The sequence below is a fragment of the Stegodyphus dumicola genome, chromosome 6, assembly GCF_044657685.1.
Source record: "Stegodyphus dumicola isolate Sdum_Otavi_A_Nest chromosome 6, ASM4465768v1".
NCBI classification, from domain to species: Eukaryota; Metazoa; Arthropoda; class Arachnida; order Araneae; family Eresidae; genus Stegodyphus; species Stegodyphus dumicola.
Window position 1 is genome coordinate 88276604 of NC_140773.1, and position 24944 is coordinate 88301547.

A 24944-nucleotide genomic window follows, 5' to 3' on the forward strand; every position below is an offset into this window, starting at 1 on the left:
TGCTCATTTTTCATCTCTTCTGCTTTGAAATAACCTGATGTCTCTACAGTGGCGACCGAAATAAAAAAAAAGTGGTGGATGATGATTCTCCACCACCAGGATTTGGCCTTTGGGTCCCTTGATCCCCAGTGGCCCTTTAAAAGGTAGAGTACATAAGGTATTTCTCCCTCTTAGCATGCCTTCGTGGTGTAGTGGTCAGCACGTTCGGTGGATATTCGAGAGGTCCGCGTTTCGATTTCCAGCGAGGGCATTGCTTATTTTTGATCTCTTCTGCTTCGAAATAACCTAATGTCTCTACAGAGGTGCCCGAAATAAAAAAGGTGGTGGATAATAATTGTTCAACACCAGGATTTGGCGATAGAAATGGTCCAGGTGAAATAGGAATTATTTTATAGGATATTAGATGAACATTCATTTAGACTATTATTGGAAAACGTTTTGTGCTAATAATATTAAAATTGCTTTATTGTTTAAGAAATGCATTACTGCAAGAAATTTACTGTATATGAAAGTTTGTTAGACGCAGCACTCTTTTAAAATCTTACAACACGGAATTAAAATAACGGACAGGATATAAGGAAATTATAACTAATTGAAACCTTCTTTTCTTCTCGGAAGGAACAAAACTCTAAAAACAAAATATCTGATGTGGACACCACATGACATCCTTGTAGAGCCTGCTAAATTATACACATCTTTTGTTGTACTTCGTTTTACCTTATTTCCTCGAATTTCGTTGGAGATATATTTCTTATGCAATCAATTCAGTTCTCACTTCGCTGCAAGGCAAAAATACATGAAAAATCAATCTTCATTAAAAATTGTAAAATAAGGAAAAACATAAAATACCAAATACGCATAAAAACCGTTAAAAAAATTTACAATTAAAATTAGAGTTTCTATGCAAAAACAATCATTTCGGCAAGCGGATAAGAAAACAAAATTTCGGCGCACAAAACTAAAATTTAACTTTCGGTCACACTGGGCAAAAAGACACTGAAATTGGTGCATCAATTGACTTAATTCACTATTCTACTAAGAACTTCAAGTGTAAACAAATGGCGGGCTCATTAGGCTTAATGTCATTTTAACTTTTAATATTTTGATAACTCTACAACTATTGCGTGCAGATTAACTAAAGGCATAAAAGGCGTAACCGAAACATAAGAACAACATAATTCAATGACTTTTCATTATGTGAAATTATTCATATTTCATTATTAAAATTGTGCATTTTTTCAGCTTTTTCAGCACAAAATGCACAATTTAAGAACATACAAAGAAAAATGAGCTTACGGAGTCAGGTAAACACAGTGGCAATATATTATATAGCGTCTCATATACGAAATTTCGATGTTCTGCGGCTACTCGTTTTTGATTTATGCGAAATACAGACCTCTGGAAAATATCCCTTTTGAATCTATTTCAAATTCATTTTACAATCCGTTTTTGGACGAAAGAACCCCTTATTCTGCCCGTACGCATAGATATAACTTGAAAACATTGTTCAAATGGATTCGAGAGCTTTCAAAATGGGTGTTATCATTGAAATATACCCGAACATTTATTTTTACAGTTACAGTGCTATTTTTATTTTGTACAAGTAAGTAAAAACTTATTTGCTAATTATTTACTAAATTCTCTTATTAGTTATAACTAGACACGGTAGCAGTTACATATTTTCTAGAACACAAACGATGTTTCTTGTGAGTATGAGTGAAGAAATGTTTATGCTACATAAAAATACGGTATTCGATTGTCTGAGAGAATTAGTGACTTATTCCATATCTCCAAAACGGAAAATGTTTTCTTGTTTCATTCTTCTTTATCACTCTATATTAAAGAGGAGTGCGAGCTCAGGGCTTTTCAAGTAATTACTTACTTAAGAAGAGTACACAACACGAATAATAAATATTAATCAATCGAGAATATTGCAGAGAATAGGCAAAGCCTCTTTAAACTCACGCGAAATGTTATACATCACTAATATCGCTCGCAGGGTAAACTCTAAAAGCGCACTTTAACTAAGTCTTGAACCACAGTGTTTCTGATATGACTCCGAATATAATAGTCACTTGCTGTAGAAGCACTATCCATTTGGATAGCTTTCTAGAAGCTTCGAGGAAATTTGGTCCTTCAAAAATACTATTTGCCGAAGTTGTCCAGAAATCCATAAATTTGGCAAGAAATAGGCAAATGTCATCAACCTGGTGAAAGAAATTTTCGCGGAGACCCGTCAGGAGAATTTCTGCTTAAATCTAGGGCTCTACTTGAGCTGTTTTCAGAACTGTTGTGCTCAACGTCACAAGATCTACAGTTCTATGCATGGAAAAAGCACTCATATAAAAAGTACGTAATTAATGTTGTAAGGATCTTAAGTTTTACTAACGTTTATTTTATTTTAAATCTTTACTATCACTTCTTATTTTCTACTTCCGGCCAGAATTATAAGCGTTAACGTATTTATGCAAAATTTGTCTGGCGAACGCCAAGTACTTAAGTTGTGGCTTTTTGCCAAGCGAGAGAGAGGAAGCAGTTAGTCGAAGCAGGCCGCTTACCTTACAAGTTTTACTCAGTTGCTGGTTGTCTTCCAGGCCAGAGGTTTAAATCCTCTTGATAATTTTAAACGTATTGTAGTGTTCACAGTTCTCTGTACTACATACGGCTTCCTGTTAATATAAGGCCAATCTTCCACGTAGGCCCTTGTTTATTATTCCAAAGTTTAGTTAATATTTTTATATTCTTACGTTCAGACCACAAGTGGTTGGTCTCTGTATTCCGAAGTACGGAAATTATTGTAAAGAGTGAAAAATAAAGGTTCTTGTATACCCTTCTTGTGTATCCTGTCTACTTCCCACAGTTATTGAACATAGCTTTAGTAAGCTCTCTGTTCCGAGTCAGGTCCTTGCATGTTCCCGAACAAAGTAAGACGGAACATTGAACCTGATAGTGGCGCCCAACGAAGAAGAATAACCATGGCCGAGTTTCAAGAAGAACCTGTGCTGCCTGCAGAAGCGGCTCAGAATCCAGAAATGCCAGCTGTCGCCCTGGAAGGATTTGGTTACATCGTCCAGACCATGCGCGCTTCGATGAAACCAGAAGCAACATTTAATGGAAACTCACCGGTAACCAGTTTTTTGGAAAAATTGGATGACCACTTCATGCTCTACCCCGTGCACGAGTTTCAAAAAGTTACCTTAGCTACCAGCGCTTTGAGGGGCCAAACGCTTAACTGGTTCAAATGTATAGGCAGAAGTCTCTTGGGTCAAGCAGGAAGTCCCACCTATACTTACGAGAATTTCAAGACTGCCCTAGTAAAAGCCTTCCCTGTTGTAAGGGATCGTGCGAAATTAGAAACGGAACTTTTTAGTATATATCAGCAAAGAATCGAAAATCTCTCAAGCTTTATTTTAAGAAAAATTCACGTCTTCAAACTCTTGTATGGAAACCGTCCGGATCCTGAGATAATTCAAGTGATTTTGCCGAGGTTACTGCCCCAAGTGCAAGACTTTATTGAATTAAGAAATCCGACTACACTGGAAAAGTTATTTGAGCTAGCAATCCAGTTTGAAAGTAGAAGAACGGCGGACATTGAAAGAAGACGCCAATATCAACGGCGAAACCAATTTGGTGGAAAAAGAAGGAAAGCACGGAAATGAAGAATAATTTAAACTAAAACGGATTTCTGCTGACGGGAGGGTGCGGAAATCCGAAGGCCACGAAAACCCCTCTTCCTTCAAGTTAAATACAGTAATGGTGAAAAATTTGACTCTTCCGAAGATTGAAGTGTTGGTGAATAATATCCCAGCCACCGCACTCCTGGATACAGGCGCGCAGTGTTCCTGTGTGGCAGAAGATTTTTTTAGGAAGTATTTTCGGAAATACCGCATATATAATTCGGATAATACGACAGTGTTAGCAACGCAAGGAGAAAAATGTAAGTGTATAGGTAAATTACCGCTGTATGTCCGTATCAAGGACGAACAAGTAAAGGTAATGTTTTTCATAGTAAAGAATCTGCAAGCACATATTATTTTAGGAATAGATTTTCTTTCAGAGGCACAAACAACGCTGGATTTTAATGAAGCGTCCCTTAAGCTGACGATGGAACCAGTTCGTGGAGAAAAGGCTGAACCGCCGATTTAAATCTTGACCACCTGCCTAATGACGAGCAAGGAAGAATCCGACATGTGGTAAGTGAATTTGCTTCGTTATTTAGTGATATTCCAGGATTTACTCAGGTTACTAACCATAGTATTGACACCGGAGATTCAATGCCAGTTCGCCACAAAGCATACCGGTATGATAAGAATAAGGAAAAAATTATAGAATGGCATATCACCGATATGCTACATAAAACGATCATAACGCCCATCTCAAGTAGTTATGCTAGCCCGGTGGTTTTATGTAAGAAAAATAATGACTATTATTTGACACATCCAAAAAGGTGGAGATTCGCAATTGACTACCGTAAATTAAACTCCATAACTAAATATCCGGTATATCCGTTACCTATTATTGAAGAAATTCTAAGGAACATAACATCGACCAAATATATGACGACTTTAGACTTAACGACTTATTATTTTCAAACAGGGGTTAGGCCTGAGGACGTGCCTAAGACTGCTTTTATAACCAAGTCTGGCACTTATGCATTTCTGCGTATGCCGTTTGGCCTTTCAGGGGCACCGGCAACATTTCAGCGATGTATGGACATTGTGTTAAGGCCTATTCTTGGAAAGTCCACATTTATCTATTTAGACGATAACATTATTACCAGTGATAATCTCGACCAACATGTACAGGATTTAAGACAGGTGTTTTCTTTATTAAATGAGGCCGGTCTAAAAGTTAATGTCGAAAAGTGCAAATTTGCAGCCCCTGAATTAAAATATTTAGGTTACAAAATATCTCAGAAGGGAATCGAGACAGACGAATCAAAAATAATCGCTGTACAAAAGTATCCGACTCCAAACACGGCGAAGAAGCTCTCTTCTTTTCTAGGACTTTGTTCATATTATAAGTCCTTTATAAAAGATTTTGAAGCTATTGCCGAGCCATTGTTAAAATTAAAAAGGAAAAAGGCAAGATTCTCGTGGACGGCCGAAGCCAATAGTGCTTTCGAAAAATTAAAACAAGTATTAACGCAAGCCCCTGTGTTGAAATTTCCTGAAAAGGATGAGAATTTAGAAATTTCAGCGGATGCTTCGGATTATGCGGTAGGAGCGGTACTTTCGCAAAATCAGCAGCCCGTGGCATTTTTTAGCCGAACTTTAAATCAAACACAAAGAAACTATTCCGCGACCGAGAGAGAGGCACTTGCAGTTCTGTTAGCAGTGCAAAAGTTCCGAGTCTATTTTGGAAAGGCGCCAATAACAGTGTACTCTGATCATGCGGCGGTAACTAGATTGTACTCAGGGAAAAACTTATCCCCAAGATTAATAAGATGGGCACTCAAGCTACAAGAATATAATCTGGTAATCAAGCATACCCCCGGAAAGGAAAATATCGTAGCAGATGCCCTATCCAGAATTAAAATAGATGAAGAAGGTAATACTGTAAAGGTGGCAATGCTCACAGCATGTACAATAAATTCCCGAGAAACTGTAATAACCGAACTGGGTAAGGATCCTGAGTTTGGAAGCATTTATGAGTATTTAAAGGATCCTGAAAATTTTAGCCACCAAGATATTGTGGCGATAAGAAATAGGGCGGCCCATTACGAACTAATAGATGGTCTATTATTTTATACAAAAACTACAAATTCCAACAACGAATTTCGACCTGTTATCCCAGCTAGTCTTAGATTAAATATCCTGCAGGAGTTACACGACTGCCCTTTAGCTTCTCATGCTGGTATTCAAAAAATCATCCAACGCGTACGCGAGGCAGTCTATTTTCCTGAACTGCAAAGGTTAACAAGGGCGTATGTCCAGTCCTGCCCAACATGTCAAGCAGTTAATTATATTAATTTCCGCCCGGCCGGGTTTCTAAATAGTATTAAATCCGAATTTCCAAATGAAATAATTGGCATCGATTTATTGGGCCCTTTCCCAAAAAGTCAGTTAAATAAAAGTCGCTATCTCCTTGTTATGGTTGATCATTTTAGTAAGTGGACCGAAATTGTTCCCTTAAAACGAGCCTCCGCGAAATTAGTTACTGATTCTATTTTACATAAATATATTTTAAAATACGGGGCGCCCCTAAAAGTTATATTGGATAATGGTCCTCAATTTGTAAGTAATGTATTTGAAGACATGTGCCTAAAACTGGGCATACGTCATTTAAAAATGATCCCGTATCGGCCGCAATCAAATATAGCGGAACGGGTCAATAGAAATATAGTGAAAATTATCCGTAGTTATGTTAAAAATGTTCATAAAAGCTGGGATAACTATGTCAATGAATTTGCTTTCGCCCTTAGGACCGCAAAACATGATACAACGGGCAAAACTCCTGCTGAGTTATTTTTAGGCAGAAAGATTATAACGCCGTTAGATAAATTATTTTATGTGCAACAAAGAGCCCCAGAATTTAAAATGGGTGATATAGAAAAACTAATTGAAGAAGCAAAAAAGAATACGGAAGTAGCACAGAGAAAACAAAAACTGTATTATGACTTGAAACGACGGGGAGTAACTTATAAAATAGGGATGAAGTATTAAAAATTAAGCATTCACTTTCTTCAGCATCAGAAGATAAAACTGCCAAATTGTTTCCACGATTTGAAGGACCATATGTCATAGAAAAAATAACTCACGCTGTAGTAGTGTTAAAATCCAGAAATGGTGAAACCTGCTCCGCAAACATTGATCAAATCAAACCCTACTATGATCGTAATAAAATGCAAATTTTCAAAGATCTTATGCAGGATCCGGCACGGCAGACACCGCAGGCACAAGCTCCAGAGGTGGAACAACGACAAGTACAAGGGCAAGCCATTAAGAGGCAGGAGCAAGTGAAAAGAAAGTTTCCCCGCGGGAAAATTGAAGGTAGCAAGAAAAAGAAGCCGTTCCACCGTCCAGAAAAGAGAGCTCACGAACACCCCCAGAATGAAAAAGGGAGAAGGACGACGAATGCAAAGAGAGCCAGGAGAAATGACGGCAACTATAACCCGGCTCTAAAACGGAAGATCTACTCATCCGACAGGACTCTCCGCAGCAAATGTCGCCGAACTGCGGAAGGGCCACCAGCGGCGGAGGAAAAGATACAAGGAAAATTTGAACGGCCAGCAACGAGGTCCAAGCAGGAACACGAAAGAAGTTTCCCGGTTCCGCCAAGACCAGCTGCCATCAAACGGCCAAGACCACAGGCAGAGGCGAAAAAGAAGGTATTCAAGCGTGACCGAACTGGAAAAAAAAGAAAGCTTCTAGAGGAAGGCACTGAAGAGCGAGCCCGCACACGAAGGAGGATAAATCAAACAAGTATCTACGCTACTTTCCAGGACTGGGCTCAGAAAAGAATGTCCGAATATCACAAAGATAAGTAAAATTTTATGTTACTTTGCAAACTTAAGTTAATCTTTCATTCTTACTGCAAGTGGCAGATTTCAAGAAGTTTTACCTCATGCGAGGTCTACCTGTATCGCCAAAAGGGCGAGAAATGAAATGTTACCGATTTTGGTATTATGTTTTTCAATTACTCGCGTGTAAAACTAAAGTTGATGTATAATAGCGATGTGTAAAGACTTAAATATTGTAAAAGTTATTGTATAAATTTTATTTAAAACATTCTGGCAAGAAAGAAGTTTTAGTCTGAAAGACTTTTTGAAATGTAGTATTTCAATGTAGAAAAATTGGCACTTGCTTTGAAAAGAATAGAAGTTAACAATGTACTACTAATGTATGTTGTCAAATGCGTAAAATTAACGGCATGTTAATATGTCCTTATATACAATGTGAACTGTTATTTCAAATGTTAAGAAATACCGTGATATGGTAAAAGTGAATGTAATGCCAAAAATTTTAAACTTATTCGTGTGACTGTAAAAATACTAAATCATGGTGAATATGTGTTAAAGTTTGAATGAATGTAGTTAGGCTCTCTGACGCTACACGTCAGAGTTAGCCACTTTCAGAATAGTACCTCAGGGTTTAGAGTTGAAGTTAGGGTGTGTTACGAGGTCATGGTATGTTGAATTTTTAACACGTTAGTGCTTTGATTGTAGAAGGAAGTGTTGAACACATAGACATAAACACATTCGTGTTTGGTGTTCTTTTACAACACATGTCAGAGAGCACGGGGAGAGGTAATTAAAATAGTCATGAATGAAATAAGAATGTTAAGAGAAATATAATTATACATGTTACTTGCCATTTCATTGTGTAACATTTCATTAAACTAGTTTTCCTTCCAGATCTCTGGAAGGAACCAGATTTGAATAAAAGCTTCTGTTTAGATGCAGTACAGATGAAAAAATTGCGTGTTCTGGGAGCTGCTATTGTAAAAACAAATTTCTTTCTTTTAAATTTCTAGTTTCTAGCGAAAAATGTTTGTAAAAGATTGGCCTCGCGTTAGATTCTAGAGCTAAAAGTTTTCAACAAGGTCGTTTTAGACCTCAGTTTCAAACTAATTAACTCTGGCGGGAAGTATGTAAGGATCTTAAGTTTTACTAACGTTTATTTTATTTTAAATCTTTACTATCACTTCTTATTTTCTACTTCCGGCCAGAATTATAAGCGTTAACGTATTTATGCAAAGTTTGTCTGGCGAACGCCAAGTACTTAAGTTGTGGCTTTTTGCCAAGCGAGAGAGAGGAAGCAGTTAGTCGAAGCAGGCCGCTTACCTTAGAAGTTTTACTCAGTTGCTGGTTGCCTTCCAGGCCAGAGGTTTAAATCCTCTTGATAATTTTAAACGTATTGTAGTGTTAACAGTTCTCTGTACTACATACGGCTTCCTGTTAATATAAGGCCAATCTTCCACGTTTATTATTTTAAAGTTAAATTAGAGTTTAGTTTTATTTTTATATTTTTACGTTTAGACCACGAGTAGTGGGTCTTTGTATTCCGAAGTACGGAAGTTATTGTAAATAGAGAAAAATAAAGGGTTTTGTATACCCTTCTTGTGTATCCTGTCTACTTCCCACAGTTATTGAACATAGCTTTAGTAAGCTCTCTGTTCCGAGTCAGGTCCTTGCATGTTCCCGAAGAAAGTAAGACGGAACATTGAACCTGATAATGTTATTATGAGAATCCATTTTTATGAATTTTAAGCCTGCCAAACTCATAAAGTTTCATGTTCACCACATAAAGTTCTTTAATATTATCAATGCAATCGGATTTGTTTTAATCTACTAATGACCAGCCATCCTTTACAGTCGTAATATAGTAAGCCACATGGCAGTGGAATTATAATCTGATGCAAAAACGTATTGATACACTTCGTGTAGCTTGTAATTATGGCATGTAATTTTACCATTATCAAAACGAAATTGCGGAATGAACGTAATTATAGTTGGTATGTTCAGATATGACTTTGAGCTTCATCGGTTTCAAGTGGTGCAAATTCAAGATGGAGAATATAAGAGCAGATTCTTTAAATCATACTTCACAGACATAACATTAATTCTGTGAACTACGTAGGATATGTTGCAATCCATGCTAACACGGCTGTCAACACGATTGTTATTTCTTTTTTTGAAGAACTCGGCATCATATTTTTCCATTATTTGATTCAGAATACTTGCAAATGTATAATAAATGATTAAAATATATGTTTCTTATGCTTATTTTACCACAAATTGCATTCTAGAAGATATTTCTGGAATAATTTTTTTTTGTCTGAAGAATATTTTTCTGTATCAGTCTAACTCTAATTATGATGATCAGGCATAAAAAAGCTATACAATTAATACTTTTCAAATGCTTATTGAATATTCAATATTAATATACTACTGAAACTTTTTTAAAGTGCTTATTCTATAGACAGTGTACCATTACTAAAGTAATTATGACTATTTTTTCAATTGGCGTTTTATTTTTAATTTTAGTTAAATTATCGACCTGAGCACTGTTTTTACAAATGTATCGGATAATAAATAACAAATATGCTTTTTAACGGTCTTTCGTCTTCATTTCTTCTTTCCTGAATTGAATTTTTGAGATGAACAACAGTAATTTCGTACTTACTCTGCAAACGAGATATTTAGACTTAACATATTCCATTAATGAATATACTTTCGGGTTATTTTATGTTCAGCAAAATTTTTCGAGAGACAGTTCCCGTACGTACATGTGATGGGGCTTGTAAGGTATGGGGCTTACAGATTTAATATGGCAAGAAATAAAGTTAAGTGAGTTATTTGCGTTCTATTCCGTTTGTCTAATTACTGTGGTCGGAAACAATCTCAGTGGCTCTCTGGTTTCTGCGGAAAATGAACTCGATTCTTCATTCCAAAATTTAGGGGTTTGAATAGCTTGGAATCTACAGAGACCTTTCTTACTCGTTAGTCTTTCCTTTCTCCAATTATTTTCTTCTTGCAATGGTTATAAAGCTACCATAAGGTCAATGGAGACCGAAGGATTTATGTAATAAAGAATCACTTCTGCTGCTCACACAACTTTGCATGACTTTCTGCAAGAGTGTCAGTCTTTACACACATTGTTAAGAAAAGAGAACTGAGCTCAGCGTAAACATTAAATAAAATTGATGTGATCTCATGCTATTTACAGTTTTTACGCTTTCCATTTACAGCTGTCGTATTTTCCGTTGGCAGCTATAGTACTTTATACAAAAAATTGATTTATTTTAATGCTCAGGGTCATCAAAAAAAGAATAACAAAATTTTAAAAGCATAGTTCTTGAAAAATTGTTTTATTTTGTGAAATGAACCAAATTTTAATATGTGCGGAAAATTTCAAACATACAGTTTCATCGTACTTGAACAAGTTTTGATGTTTACGTCTTTTATCACATGGTAAACCTTGAAATCGTGTTCAGTCTTGAGCCATGTGCGATGCTTTATAGAGTTGCTGTTGCGGCAGTTGCTGCCTCTTTTTCAGCGCAGATACTGCAAATCATGAAAAGCTTCATCCTATACATTATTTTAGTATGTTTTCGAAAAACATTTCTTTAGAATAAAGTAGCACAATCTGAAATTTATATTCTTCTGGCAGGCTAAATAAATTTTGTGTTTTTATCTAACTTACGGAGCATTAGCCTAGATATCCAGGGCTGATAAACTTCTCATTCACATCTTTACCCCACGTCCGTAAAACCTCGAAGGGTTTTACCATATTTAGCGTTTAAATCATTTCGAAATATGTGCAGTTTTGAAGTAACATTTTTTATAATTTAAGCATTCTTTTTCAATGATCCTAGATACAACTCCAATGGCAATGTCTTTTATTAAAAACTACAAAAAAAATTCTATAACTATAAAATCTACAAAAACTGTTTTTAAACTTTTTCTTTCTTACAGGATTTCAATAATACGCTATGAAAGTGGGCAGAATATATTTAAACTACAAAATTAATTTCAGCGAAGTTATCACAATAATTATTTTCATGGAAATACTTGAATTTTGCAGTTTGTATTAATTTTTCACTGCAGACGTATAGCCATTTCTACCAAGATATGCTTCTTAACATTTTGTAGTGTTTGACCGATGTGCTACGTTACCTTACCGTCCATGCAATCTGGAAAATGTTACTATTCTCGAAACGTAAGGTTTGCACTCTTTCTTGCAGCTTGGCAAATAGATCTGGGAAATATTACTATTCTCAAAACGTAAGATCTGTACTTTATCTTGCAGCTTTTCAAATCAAAAGGTAGTTCTCAGAGCACTGCCATTTGATTTGACACACGATTTTTAATTTACAAGACTGAGTACTAAAATCAATGGTAAAAGTACCGGCATTTTCCTTTTTTAGTTGTGGAAACGCATAAAAATTTATTTCGAATGTAAATTCTGAAATATCATGGAGGAAGTTTTCTCTTTTCGAAAAATACTTTATTATGTATAATTATTCTGCACATCATTTTTAATAACATACAGGAAATCCTACTTGATGTTAAACTAATATTTTCTGTTAGTTTTCTTTATTATGAAAGTCTAATGTTTACTTCTTTGTACAAAATGACGTATCTTGCTTCAGCGGATTCGCTATTTATTTCATGGATAAATTACAGCATTTTTTCAAATAGAATGTCAAAACAATTAGACATTTTGGGAGAGAAAACATGACAAATTAACTGTGCCTTCACCAGGATTCAAATCACGCATCTTCCATTAGACAACTATGTCCTACGCAATTAGACTACAGAAGCATGCATAACAAGCAAGCATGCTATGTTGCAAATGCGACAATTTTTTACTTTCGCTTTCATTTCCTGTATCATTTAAAGGAGGACTGGAAAAGGAGACAAGACCCAGTCGATAAAACCACATTTTGGTTACAGTACATTACATTTTTAGTCTATGTGTCATTATAAAGAAAATTAAACAATCCAAGCCAGGAAATATGAGAAACAACATTTGCCCTCCCCGAGATTCGGAAATTCTGCTAGCCAGATAAATGGGTTAACAACTTAAGATAAATTTTGCCCAGATAAATGGGATAAATTTGAATGATTCTGTAAAGAATAATCGCAACCCGCCTCTTGTGTGCTGTCGTGGTGTAAGTTGTTCATTCTTACATATGGGGAAATGACAAATTTGTCTATGGTGACAAATTTGTCAGTTTTCCATATGTAAGAATGAACAACTTACACCACGATAGCACACAAGAGGCGGGTTGCGATTATCCTTTACAGAAGCATTAAAATTTTTACGAGCAAGCGTCTTGAAAAATCAAGCAGCAGTAATCTACGCAATAAATGACATTGCTGAAACGACTTTTATTCTTTAGAAAACTACATTTGCTTGTGTAAATGAGACATTAATGGAAGTCTGAAATTTTTATAAAGATATATTATTAAAATACATACTGTGTTTCCCGCAATATCTCAGTGCCGATGTTTTGATGATTGCTAAATGTGTCTTCTTTGTGTAAATGTTACAGTGAAAGACCGAAATCTGGAGAATAATGTCGACTTTCACCGGTGAATGTCAACATTCACATAGTCTCTTGGTGTATGTCCGAAATATTTTCCAAATACTCTTATTTCTGACTTTAGTACATGGTGAATGACGAACATATAAATATACTAAATTTTTCTCCGCAATTCAGTTGTGAATAAACGCACTTGAAACTTGAAATAAGAACTTAAGAACATGAGAACCTAAAATACACAATACATTCAAAATGAGAAAGAAAAATGAAGTTAAAAACTTACTTAATTATACAGTACGTTCTAAATGAGAAAATAAAATAACAGTAATAAAAAACTTACTAAATTATGTGATTCAAATCTTATTTATTGAAACTTAAACTATTATGGAACTTTATGACCTCTCTTTTCGACTTACACCAGAGCATATCTGTGATTGTCGACATACACCGGTGAGAGTCCGAATATACAAGAATGTAGTGCAATATTCGATCTTTCACCAACGTATTTGGTGAATGTTAACATTCTCCGGTGAAAGTCGACATTCTCCAATTTCGGTCTTTCACGGTAACATAAATAAAACATATTCACTTAAACATAGAAATCTTGATGGTGACAAATCTTAAGCTTTTATCGAAGATAAGTTCCATTACGTGATAAAAACAATACTTATTGTTCAACATTCCTTTTAACCACGATATACCCAATGATGATTTTTCTGTAGTTTTACTGTTTTCCACAACATTCCGGACATAGTAGTACGAGAATGCTCGGATTAGAAATATTTCTGTTCTTTTTATGTACTAAAAGCTGACGCTTTTCTTTTCTAAGCACCCAGAAGAAATGTTACAATGGCGTAGCTATGAAAACGTGATCAAGATATATTATTGACACGGACGAGTCTGAGAAAGAATTTTTTTTTATCCTCGTATGTAGAGAAAAAGTTCTCTCTTCCTTCTTAATCTCGGGGAATCAGTTGCGCTCCAGGGAATGCTCCTAGTATTTTATAGACCGTTATTCCTGGAAGAAGCGAAAAAGAGATTTTTTTTATACGTATAAGCAAGTCGATGCTGGAGGATTTAGTCTTTCTTGAAGGAAGGCATTGTAGTATGTGGGAAACCACTTACATGTGGTAATTTTCCCAGGTGATGTCGCTTGCCAAAGACATTAGAGAAACACCTAAACCGTTCTTGCTGCATCGAATTCTTTTGCAACCGCCAAAATAATACCTGAATTATATTTTTCTAAGAATCAGTTAGATTAAATGTTTTACTGTTAAACAAAATTTACTACCGATCTTGAAATTTAAGCAAAATTAATGAAATGTGAAATGCCCATTCTGAAAAAATCAATTAAAGAAGTAAAGAAGAAAAGCATTAAATATTTCTAGATATTATTAATGTTATAAACGTCTTTGGAGCGAAATCATTTTGTAGTGTTTGATCGATGTGCTACGTTACCTTACCGTCCATACAGTCTGGAAGATGTTACTATTCTCGAAACGTAAGGTCTGTACTCTTTCTTGCAGCTCGGCAAATAGATCTGAAAAATGTTACTGTTCTCGAAACGTAAGATCTGTGCTCTTTCTTGCAGTTTTTCAAATCAAATGGCAATTCTCAGAGCACTGCCTTTAATTTGACACACGATTTTTAATTTATTTGTTAATGCAGTCGCACATTACAAGACTGAGTACCAAAATCAGTGACAAAAATACCGACATTTTCCTTCTTTAGTTGTGGAAGCGCATAAAAATTTATTTCGAATGTAAGTTTTGAAATATCATGGAGAAAGTTTTCTCATTTCGAAAAATACTTTATTATGTATAATTATTCTGCACATCATTTTTAATATTAAGTCCTACTTGCTATTAAACTAATATTTTCTGTTAATTTTCTTTATTATGAAAGTCTAAAGTTTACTTCTTTGTACAAAATGAAGTATTATAATCGCAAAAAATTTAGGATAGACTATTTCAACGAAAATAACCATTTTGATCGCTCTCGAAACCATTTGAATGATTTTTTTTTTTTTTTTTTTTTTTGTGTGTGTGTGTGTGTGACATCTGTACGTGCGGACAGAATAAAGGACTCTTTTTTCCCAAAACGGATTAAGATGAGATAATTTGTGACGTCTGTACTTATGTATTTACCTCGCAAAAGCACGAGACGTCTGTACGTATGTATTTACCTTGCATAACTCAAGCACGAGTAGCCGTAGAACGTTGAAAATTTGTATATAGTACTGTTATAACATGTAGTTGTGCATACCCGTTTTCCGTTGCAATTGATCGAGGATATATATATGCATGTACATATTCCCACCATGTCAGCTCATATTTTTACTCTTATATATTGATAAACTGTGCATTTTTTGCTTTAAAAGTGGTTGATTTATGTTGTTCTTATATTCCGGTTAAGTTTTTTTTTCCTTTAGTTAATTAATTAATCTGCATGCAATAGTTGTAGAATAATTGTTAATTTAAAAGTGTAAATGACGCTAAGCTTAAAGAGGCCTTAATTGTTTACAGTTGAAAACCTTGGTAGAATAGTGAATTAAATCAATTTGAACACCAACTTTGCCTTTTAGTCAATTGTGACCAAAAGCTAACTTTCAGTTTTGTGCACTGAAAAGCTGGTCTTCCTACCTGTTGGCAGAATTGCTTGTTTTGGCGTAGAAACTCTAATTTTAATTGTAAAACTTGTCTTCTAACTGTTTTTAACCATATCTGGTGTTTTAGATGTGTCTGTATTTTAGAATTTTTAATGAAAATGCGTGAGATTTTATGCATTTTTGCCTTGCTGCGGAATGTGAACTGAATTTATAGAATAAGAAATATATCTCTGATGAAATTCAAGGAAATAAGTTTAAATGAAGCAAAAATTGTGAATAATTTAATAGGCCGTACAAGGAAGTCACAAGGTGTCCACATTATAGATTTTTAACTATGCAGACATAAACACTCAATGTTTCGAAATTTATTCACTTTCCAAAAATTTCCTCTAAAATTTACGGGATATCCCGGGAAGGAAAACATGCATGTTTGAGGAACTCTAGCTGGTTACTAATTAGTAAAATCAGTGGTTTGGAAATTCTAATTTCGCCCAGTTATAACACAGATAATTTAATTATTCTGGTGCCAGAATAAATAAGAACTCTTAGAGCTGTTCGGTTGGTTTGGCTATTTAAATATAGCAAAGCCACGAGGGCTATCTGCCTAACACGAGGCCTTCTTCGTGAAGGACTTCCTGAGGGAACCGGCTCGTACAGATTGGGGAAAAACCAATCAAGCAGCCAGACTGTGATCGAACCCAAGCCAAGTAGAACTACCAGTTTTCAGCGGTCTTAATCATTCGGCCACTCGTGAGAGCTGTAGCTGTTAGGAAGCTTCTCAACCAAAACTATATTTTATGCTGAGACACATCTCACTACATACTGAAAGGCACATAAGATCAAATTGCCGTTAAATTTATATACTATATGTTATGGATTTATATATGAGCAGAAATAATAGAAAATAGCAAACAAACTCCAAAGAACTTCATATTAACTAGTAATTATATAGAACTAGCAAACAAACTCCAAAGAGTTAAGAGTAAGAGTAATTTGTTATTGCTTTGAAATAACAGGCAATTTTAGCAAAAAATATAAAAGGTATTCAAATCTACATTTGCAAGAGTATCTTCTCGGAGGACATTTGCCAAACCGGATGCTAAAGGAAACTGATACACGATCGGCAGAGTTAGAGGTGCAACCTTAATAAACGATTTCATGCAACTGAATAAAATGTTACTGAAATGTCGTAAGGTCCCTCTGAGTAATGAAATGAAAGTTATATGAAAGAGTTCAAACGCAAATTAGCAATAATACGAAAATTACATAAATGGACCTTTCTTTCGGAACAGTGTAGTTATACATTTTGTCTTGTTTGTTGTATTTTAAAGCCTAATGAACAAAATTTGTCGTACCGCGTGGCAAGTCATTAGCACCCAGAACTTAGAAACATTTCGAAACCATCGTAATGTAACGTGCACTTTTGGAACGAGCCAGTGCAATTACACGCTTGGGGGTGTCAGTTCCAAGAGATGAGAAGTGTTTGAAAATCCTATTTAAGGTCACTCACGAGCTACCACCTTATACGAACTGCTATTTTTCAATAACTGCTATTTTCTTAACTGCTATTTTTCAATAACAGTGCTTCAGAAAAAATGTCAAAATGCCACTCAGCTGCAAAGACATCTTTTAATGTCAAATAAAAGAGGAAAACCACACAAATAATTCGCAAACATCTTCATGCACGTGAACTGTAATCACAGGCCAATTGTATCATTTACTTTCCAACATCGCAGAAGTCGAAGAAACTGAGCAGAAGGGTACTGTGATTGAAGACTTGCTGAGTTGAGACAAGCTCTCTTCGTCGACAAGTTCAATTTCAGACTAAATTTAAGTCGATGACTTCTGATTTGAAGATCTTTAGCGCAAGATGGGGAAAGATCGGTTTCGTTGGAATTATTGTGCTTATTTAGACTAGACTAGAATAAGCTGAGTGGGCATACATCATTAGTAATGTGTAGTTGATTGTTCAGCAGAAGAAACCCCGACGTCTTCAGGCGCGCTTTGTGAACAAGAAGCTTAACAAAGAAAGAGTAGACAGTGTGGAGGAGCGGTCATATTCTCTACACTTAAATACGATTGAACATACTTGGGATACATAAGACACATATGTTACTCGTAGATCAAAGCCTTCATTGATGCATTTTCACCTGGAAAATTCCCTTCTTCAAGAAAGGGACGGAATCCTCCTAATTCTCATCGACCGCTTTCCTTATAGGTGAGAAGCTGTTTTGCAAATTCGAGGTAGCGACTAGACAGTTGATAAAGATTGTTAATGTTTATTTTCTTCCTTTATAAGGTATGGAAGTACTGACTTTTTATCGTATGAGGTCAGTTTCTTGTAAAATAATCCTTTAACTCTCCAATCCTTTTTTTCGACCCTTTCAAATATGTATTTATATTGCGCAGTTATTTACCAGCAGTTGTATTTTCCCCAAAAATCTCATGCTTCATTGATTTTGCTGAACAGTGTTTTTATTAAAAAGAAAGAAGGTAACAAAATTTCTATTCATTAAATCTCTTCCTCTGAGAATTGAAGATGGGTTTATTATCATTTCTCAGCGATTTTTATCACTTCATCAAGAAGTAAAATAAAAGTTCTTCAAATCTAGGTAATAAAATTATTCATAACTATGTGTAAATATTCTTCAGATTAGAATTTTTTTAGGGGGAGGGTGTGAATGACATAGCATGTAAGACAAAAATTTACTGTTAGTGATATTGCGAAAGACAATTTTTCTGCAAAATCTGGACCGTAGTTATACAAAACTTATTATATTGCAATTCTTCATAAAGGTTGGTTCTAACAAAGGTAGTATATCAGTAAATTCCTTGAAACAAGATAAGCACCCCATCCTAGCTCTTGAAAAAATCGGCAGAATTTACAATTCTACTACGATTTTTACAAAGTAACGTGCGTAAGAAAGAACGTAAGAACGAAGAACAAAGAGAAAACACGTAAGAGCAGAAGATCAAATGTTCACTTAGGGTTTTTAGAAGGTTTAGGGTTTTTTGAACTTAGGCATTTTTGAACTTAGGCACTTAGGCATTAGGGTTTTTTGAAGCAAGAGACTTCAAAAATGTGCAGTACCCTTGCAGAGATTTGAACCCTGACCTCTCGAATAGGCGTTGAGTGTGCTTCCAGTTACAGATATGCAGTAAAGAGGCAGAAAATACATTATATACTTCCACCTTTAAAGAGCGACTGCGATGAGAGGACACAATCGCCAAATCCTGGTAGCGACGAGTTGTCGTCTACTACCTTTTAGTTTGGGCATTACTATAACCATTAGTTTTTTTGAAGCAGGTGACGTGAAAAATGTTCCTGTAAAAATGTCCTTCCCGGGACTTGAACCCTGAACTTCTCGAATACGTTTCGAATGTGCTTCCAGTTACACCACGAAGGCATGCAGAAAGGAGGGAGAAAATACTTTATAACATTGTTTCAAGGCGATTACTGTCATATATCCTTTGTGAGAACCACTCTTTAAAACACACGATGATTCCTTCACCAAAAACACAGTAGAAAGGTCTGTCTAAAGGTAAAATCTTGCATGAAATTCTGCTGGCAGGCGAAAAATATTCTTTTAAAAATGCACATGATATATGATAAAAATTAAAGTATGACCATCCATGCAATACAAAGCTTTTAGTAATTAAAATTTTTATGAGGAGTATTTTTCACATGCTAAATGCACTGTAAAATCGAAAATTGTTAGATTTCAAAACATGCTAGCATTGGACTAGTAACCAAATTTAGTAGATAAGCAAATTCTACGAAAATTAATCGAAAAGCAGAACAAAGCAACAAAGTATATGTATAAATTACTCTTCGTAAAATGTTAAGAATGTTTTCTTTTAGTAGAATGTAGTCAGATGGTACCATATTGGCAATAGCTTCTTGATATGGATTAAAATAAGTTAAAATATATCCCCCGTCGAACAGTGCAATGCATTGATTTTGTATGGTTAATTGCTCATTTTGAATATAATAAAGAGGTATTTTTAGTGAAAGAAAAACATTTACAAAACATTAATTAAATATTCCTGACATTTAAAAAATATGTATGCGTGAAATTTCTTAACGAATCATTCCTTTTATTCCCCTGGAGAGTGGCAGTTAGTAATTACTTAGTACTGTTAAGCGGCAGATAATTTTTAAAGTCAGGAATCGTTTTAATTTTTTTTCCACTTTTTTATTGATGCAATTAAAACAAAATTGCAGATTCTTAATTATAATGCTAAATCGTCTTACAGTATACATATAGTTACTTTGCATTCAAATTATTTTTAACGAAACTAAAATATGAAGTATTTATTTCCTATAAATATAATGTTTGAAATTTTGCTTTTTCCGGTGTTAAAAACTCTTTTTTCTCAAATTCAAAAATTAAGAAAACAATACTCTAAAACATGATAACAATAAGTGAATAAGAAAACCACTTTGACGAATCTTTTAAAAAAATAGCTCATTTTAGCATAGGAAATCAAATTGTAGCTCAAGCTGTCTCCTGCATGCTTCAAAAACCGAATATATAATCTCTTTTTAAGTAGTTTTTGAAAAGGTAAGTTACAAGGAAATGCGCATTCTATGTTTCTTTTGATCAATATTTCTAAGTCTCATGTTTCTTTTATCCTATGATAAAAAGTTTTCTTGGGCTAGTCAAACAAGCAAACCATTGTTTTCCACAAATTCTCAAAACATGGAAAATTCTTATTTCTTCGCTTAAGCGAATTCTTTTTACGCTATCCTTTGAAACTAATCATTTTCTTTTGTTTAAAATTATTACTGGAGATTACAGAAAAAAGAAAAATGATTCTGCTACATTAATTATACGATACAGAAAATGAAAATCAGCGACGCTGCTTTCAATTCTAGAAATATCCATTTAAACGATTTTAAAAAAATTGCTTTTGAAAGTAATTATTCTTCATAAATTTTCCAGCAAATATATAACGACTTTAGAAGATGGTTAGACTTTTCGAAACTAAGGAGCATCATATATGAACGATGGCTCCCTCTGCGATTCAAGCCGCAAATCTGCTGTTACCTGGATATGCTACTCCAATAATAGCACGTACGGTAGAATGTGATACACTCGTTTCCGAATGTTTAAAACGAAACGGCAAAATCAACAAAACAGGAAAAGTCAAGATTTGATTTACACTGAATTGCACATGAGGATAGCAGATGCGTTTATACATCAAAAAAGTCAGCATTATTTAATTCTTATTAAATATATGACGACGTCACATTGGGTATTTAATAAATTGCCGTTCAAAGCTAAAAACAAACAAACAAAACTTAAATAAAATATGTCAATATCCAGGATCTTCACACAAGCTGTATAGCGATTGTCCATACTTTCAGTGAGGTGATTAACCATCACAAATGTTATCAATAATCATGCTTTCATTAGGTAAGTTTTCAACTGTCTGGAATTGTCTGAAGGAGATAAATATGCAGAGACAACACACCCTAGGGCATCCCAAAGATTTTCAACGGGATTAAGATCGAGGGAATACGGCATTCAGTCCATACGAGAAATGCTATCACACCCCAGATATTTGTTAATGATATTGGCTATATGGGGATGACTATTATCATTCGCAAGGGGAAACAGGATTAACTGCTGCTGTGTAGAATCTCGCAATGTAGTACTTCATCCCGTTGCGGCGCAGTTGATACAGAACCATCTTTAATGATTTGCAGCTGAGTGCCATATCCGACTGAAACTCCAGCTAGCTGCCACATCTGAATTAAGGATATTCTGAACCTGAATCCGTGTGCCTTGTTCTCTCTAAACCTTTATGCGCATATCAACTGATTCCAAGGCAAATGAATAGGACATTGTGTTAATTTGAGACAGTCAAATGAGATCTGACGACACCACTTTAATTTTGCCCCTCTGAACTTGGCAGTCAGTAGAACATAAATACTTAGCACTTGATAGTAGAATCCCTTCATGTGAAAGCTTCGGAGCACAGTACTGGCAGATATTGTCTTAATACGCTGCAGCCATGGACATAACAGTTGTGGACATCACTTCTTTGCTTCCGTTTCGCTACTTTGGCAATAAACCTATCTTCAGAAGAGATGGTAACCCTTCGTCGGCAGGGCGTAGGTCTTCAGACAAGTGTTTGACTTGTTTAGAATTTTTCCCGTGTTTGAGAAATTACCCAATGATGATTAGCCACGATGATCGGCTGGGACACCACTCCAGACGACTCCGCCGATGTTGTGGTGTCAAAGGCAAACGTCTAAAAGGCCTCTTTGAATGAAACCCCGCCTCAGACAAGCGCCGTGAGATGGTGGACGGTACCACGGGAGGTATAGACGTGGCTGTAGTGCGTTGAATAGCCGACAATGATACCGTTGGTGGGTTTGAGCCTGGCGAACAATCATCATATCTTACCTCGTATTTGTGCTCCTTGGCCTTCCAATGCCTTCATTTCGTCAGCAATTTACTTGTAGCAACCATTACTGCCAACATCTTTGCACAGCTGTGTCTGTACACTGCAGATGGCGGCCTATTGCTTGGTATGACCACCCAGCTTCACGCAGCCCTACAATGCGACCACGTTCGAAGTCGTTTAGTTGTCTGTAAGGTCTTCGATATCGTCGTAATGGCATCTTTAGTTGCTTCTTTACGGAATTACAATGGCAGCAACGAAAAAAAGATAAATTTTCATCCTCTGTTACTGGTTGTATACTTTGCGAATTGCGCACTAGAAATGCGCCCTATGATCGCAACTCCTGTTCATATTTGCCTTGAAACTTTGATCATTTGCATGTTCGATCAAGATGTTTTTGCATACCAAATTTCGTCGCGATCACTAAAGCCCTTCTTGGTGCTTCGATTTTGTTTTCAAAAGAGTATATAAAAATCTGATATAAATCCACCCCACCCTCCCTTTTTTTTTACCTTTGTAAAAAATAGTTTTCATTTTGCTAGGAAATTGATTAACATTGAAATAAAATTTTATTAAATGTTGAAATGCTTAATTAATTTATTGAGTTATGTTTATTACTTGCTTTAACTTACAAAGGGCTCTTTTAATTAAAACTTCCACTTTATTGTATCTTTATAGAGAAAAACGTCAAATTTTAATTCCTTTTTCTTTTGAAGGTGTCAGATTAAAAACGATCAACAGATCCCCATTCGCTGTTTGCAAGAAGAAAATTGCGAGAGATTCACTACGGTTGGAGAAGAATTTTATGGTTTCAGTGGGGATTTATAAGACTAGATTAGTTGACTTTAACTAGATACGCCAGGTATGAAATTGTGTGACCCTAAAGGGCAGGAAAATATTAACATGGGTATTATGTAATTGCACCGATAATAATAAGAAACATGTGCTGAATTTATTTGTTAAATAAAAAATGCATATATTAATAACTATATAAATAAGTCATTTTTATTACGCACATAATTATAATAAACTTAATAATAAGTTATGCACCTTGCAGAAATATGTACACCCTGAACAAAAAAGGGCAGTTGTATATCTCCCGTTCTACTGGGTCGATTGACGAAATTATGTTTTTCATGTCTTTCATATTTTTCATTTCATATCCTAAAGCTACACTTTACGTTGATTATAGTGCATAACATTGTTCTAATTTAGATATTTTGACACAAAATCGAACTTTTCTGAAATGATATACCTATTTTTGCCGTATTTCGATTCTACGACTAAAATTATGCTAAAATGCCAAGTTTTGTAAAAATCGCATGAGTAGTTCTTAAAAGTTAGCTTTCAAAATTTTAGCTCCTCAGTGCTAATTGAACTAGTATATATTAATGAATCTCTCTTTTTTTTTACTAAACTTACTTGATTCCTTTATTCACAGTTCGAAATTTCAATCCAAATAAATTTCGCAGCTATTTTCTGATTTGTTTTTAAAGTTTGTACTTTTTCCTAATTTTTATAACTTTTTTGAAAAAAAATTCTTTTATAACCTGTCAAATTTTTACCGTAATCTTAAGTAGATGTACTTCTAGGCATATCCGCAAAATTTTACAGTTTTTTATTCATAATTCCAGAGGTGAATTTATATATTGGCGCTTTCTGAAATTTGGAATATTTGTTGTAAGCAATAATAATGTCAAATAGACTTTGCGCACTTTATTAAAATTATTTGAAAGTCAGGACGATGCACCTTATTTTCCGCTCGTGCACAGAACACCGAAGGAGGAGGGAGGGGGCTCCATTACTTGGCGAGTAAGAAAACTGCCTCACATAGATTAATAGCTCCAACCTCCAGAGGCCATCCTAGAGGGTGCCACTCCCTTCGGCCACCCATGGAAGTAAGAAAGTACCTACTTCCAGACTGACTTCACATATCTACACAGTTTTGTTCATCCATGGAGGTAGGAAGTAAGGTCTTTTCTTAGCTCCATGTGTTGACCGAGGGACACCCTGCGATATATGACAATGTAACGTCCCCACATCCAAGGGGCAGGCAAGACAGTACTAATACGGTCCCCTTCAAGCCTGAACCTACCACCGAATAAACGATGGTTCTAGTTCTGTGAAGACTGAATATTTACCCCAGACGTCTAGACATTTGATTAGCCAGTTTGCTGGACAGAATCCGGGTCTCCTCCCATAAAATAGTCGGTTCTGGAAATTCCAACCCAGTCGAAACCGAGGGATGGTATTCGACATAATCAGACCAGGCGAACCTAGTTGCCAGCAAGGGCCACAAGGAGGCCTAGGTCGAACGGGGACAAGAGAGGCTCTGTGATGCGCGTCATAGTCCCGGCAGCTGCATCCACTCTCAGAAGGTCCAGATCGAACAGGGATGTCCTCCCATAAATGGTCAGTTTCAGAAATCCAATCCTTTCCAACTTCAAGGCAGTATAACTACCCCCCCTCCGCTTGTGCACAAAATAAAGGGAGGAAGTAAAATACGGTGCTATAAATTTCCCCATTCTTGGGTCAACTTGAAAAAGTACACCAACATATTTTTTTAATTTCTCGGTAAATTCCTGACCAATTTTTACAAAATTTAATATTGGGGCAAAATTTGAATCGTAAAATTGAAAACCATGAAATTTTAGAAAAAGTCGGATTTTCTGTCAAAATATCTATGTTATAACAATGCTATACATAAATCTAATGTATCCTAATTTGCGCTTACGAGACATGAAAAACGAAAGTTATCGTTAATCGGCCGAGTACAACGGGAGAAATAGAACTGTCTCATTTTTTTGTGCAAGGTATATCTTTATACTAAAAAAAAATTATTTCCAGTGTCACTGAAATATAATACGGAACTGATCTTTTTGAATTAAAACTAGTCAAGGAAAATGATATTCTGTACGGGATAAAAAAG

At 35.4% G+C, this 24944-nt stretch overlaps 1 protein-coding gene across 5 annotated transcripts in view; it reads left to right on the forward strand.

Moving 5' to 3' along the window:
- The window catches only part of LOC118203290 (cAMP-dependent protein kinase catalytic subunit alpha-like), a 367556-nt gene that overhangs the window by 216359 nt on the left and 126253 nt on the right, over window positions 1-24944 (forward strand). For 2 of the 5 annotated variants that reach the window (XM_085818643.1, XM_085818645.1), the window contains one exon: window positions 22732-22877. The exons of the other annotated variants lie outside the window; for them this stretch is intronic. The gene's annotated coding sequence lies outside the window, so the exon portion shown is untranslated. The remainder of the gene's footprint in view (window positions 1-22731; window positions 22878-24944) is intronic. 5 annotated transcript variants of the gene reach the window in all.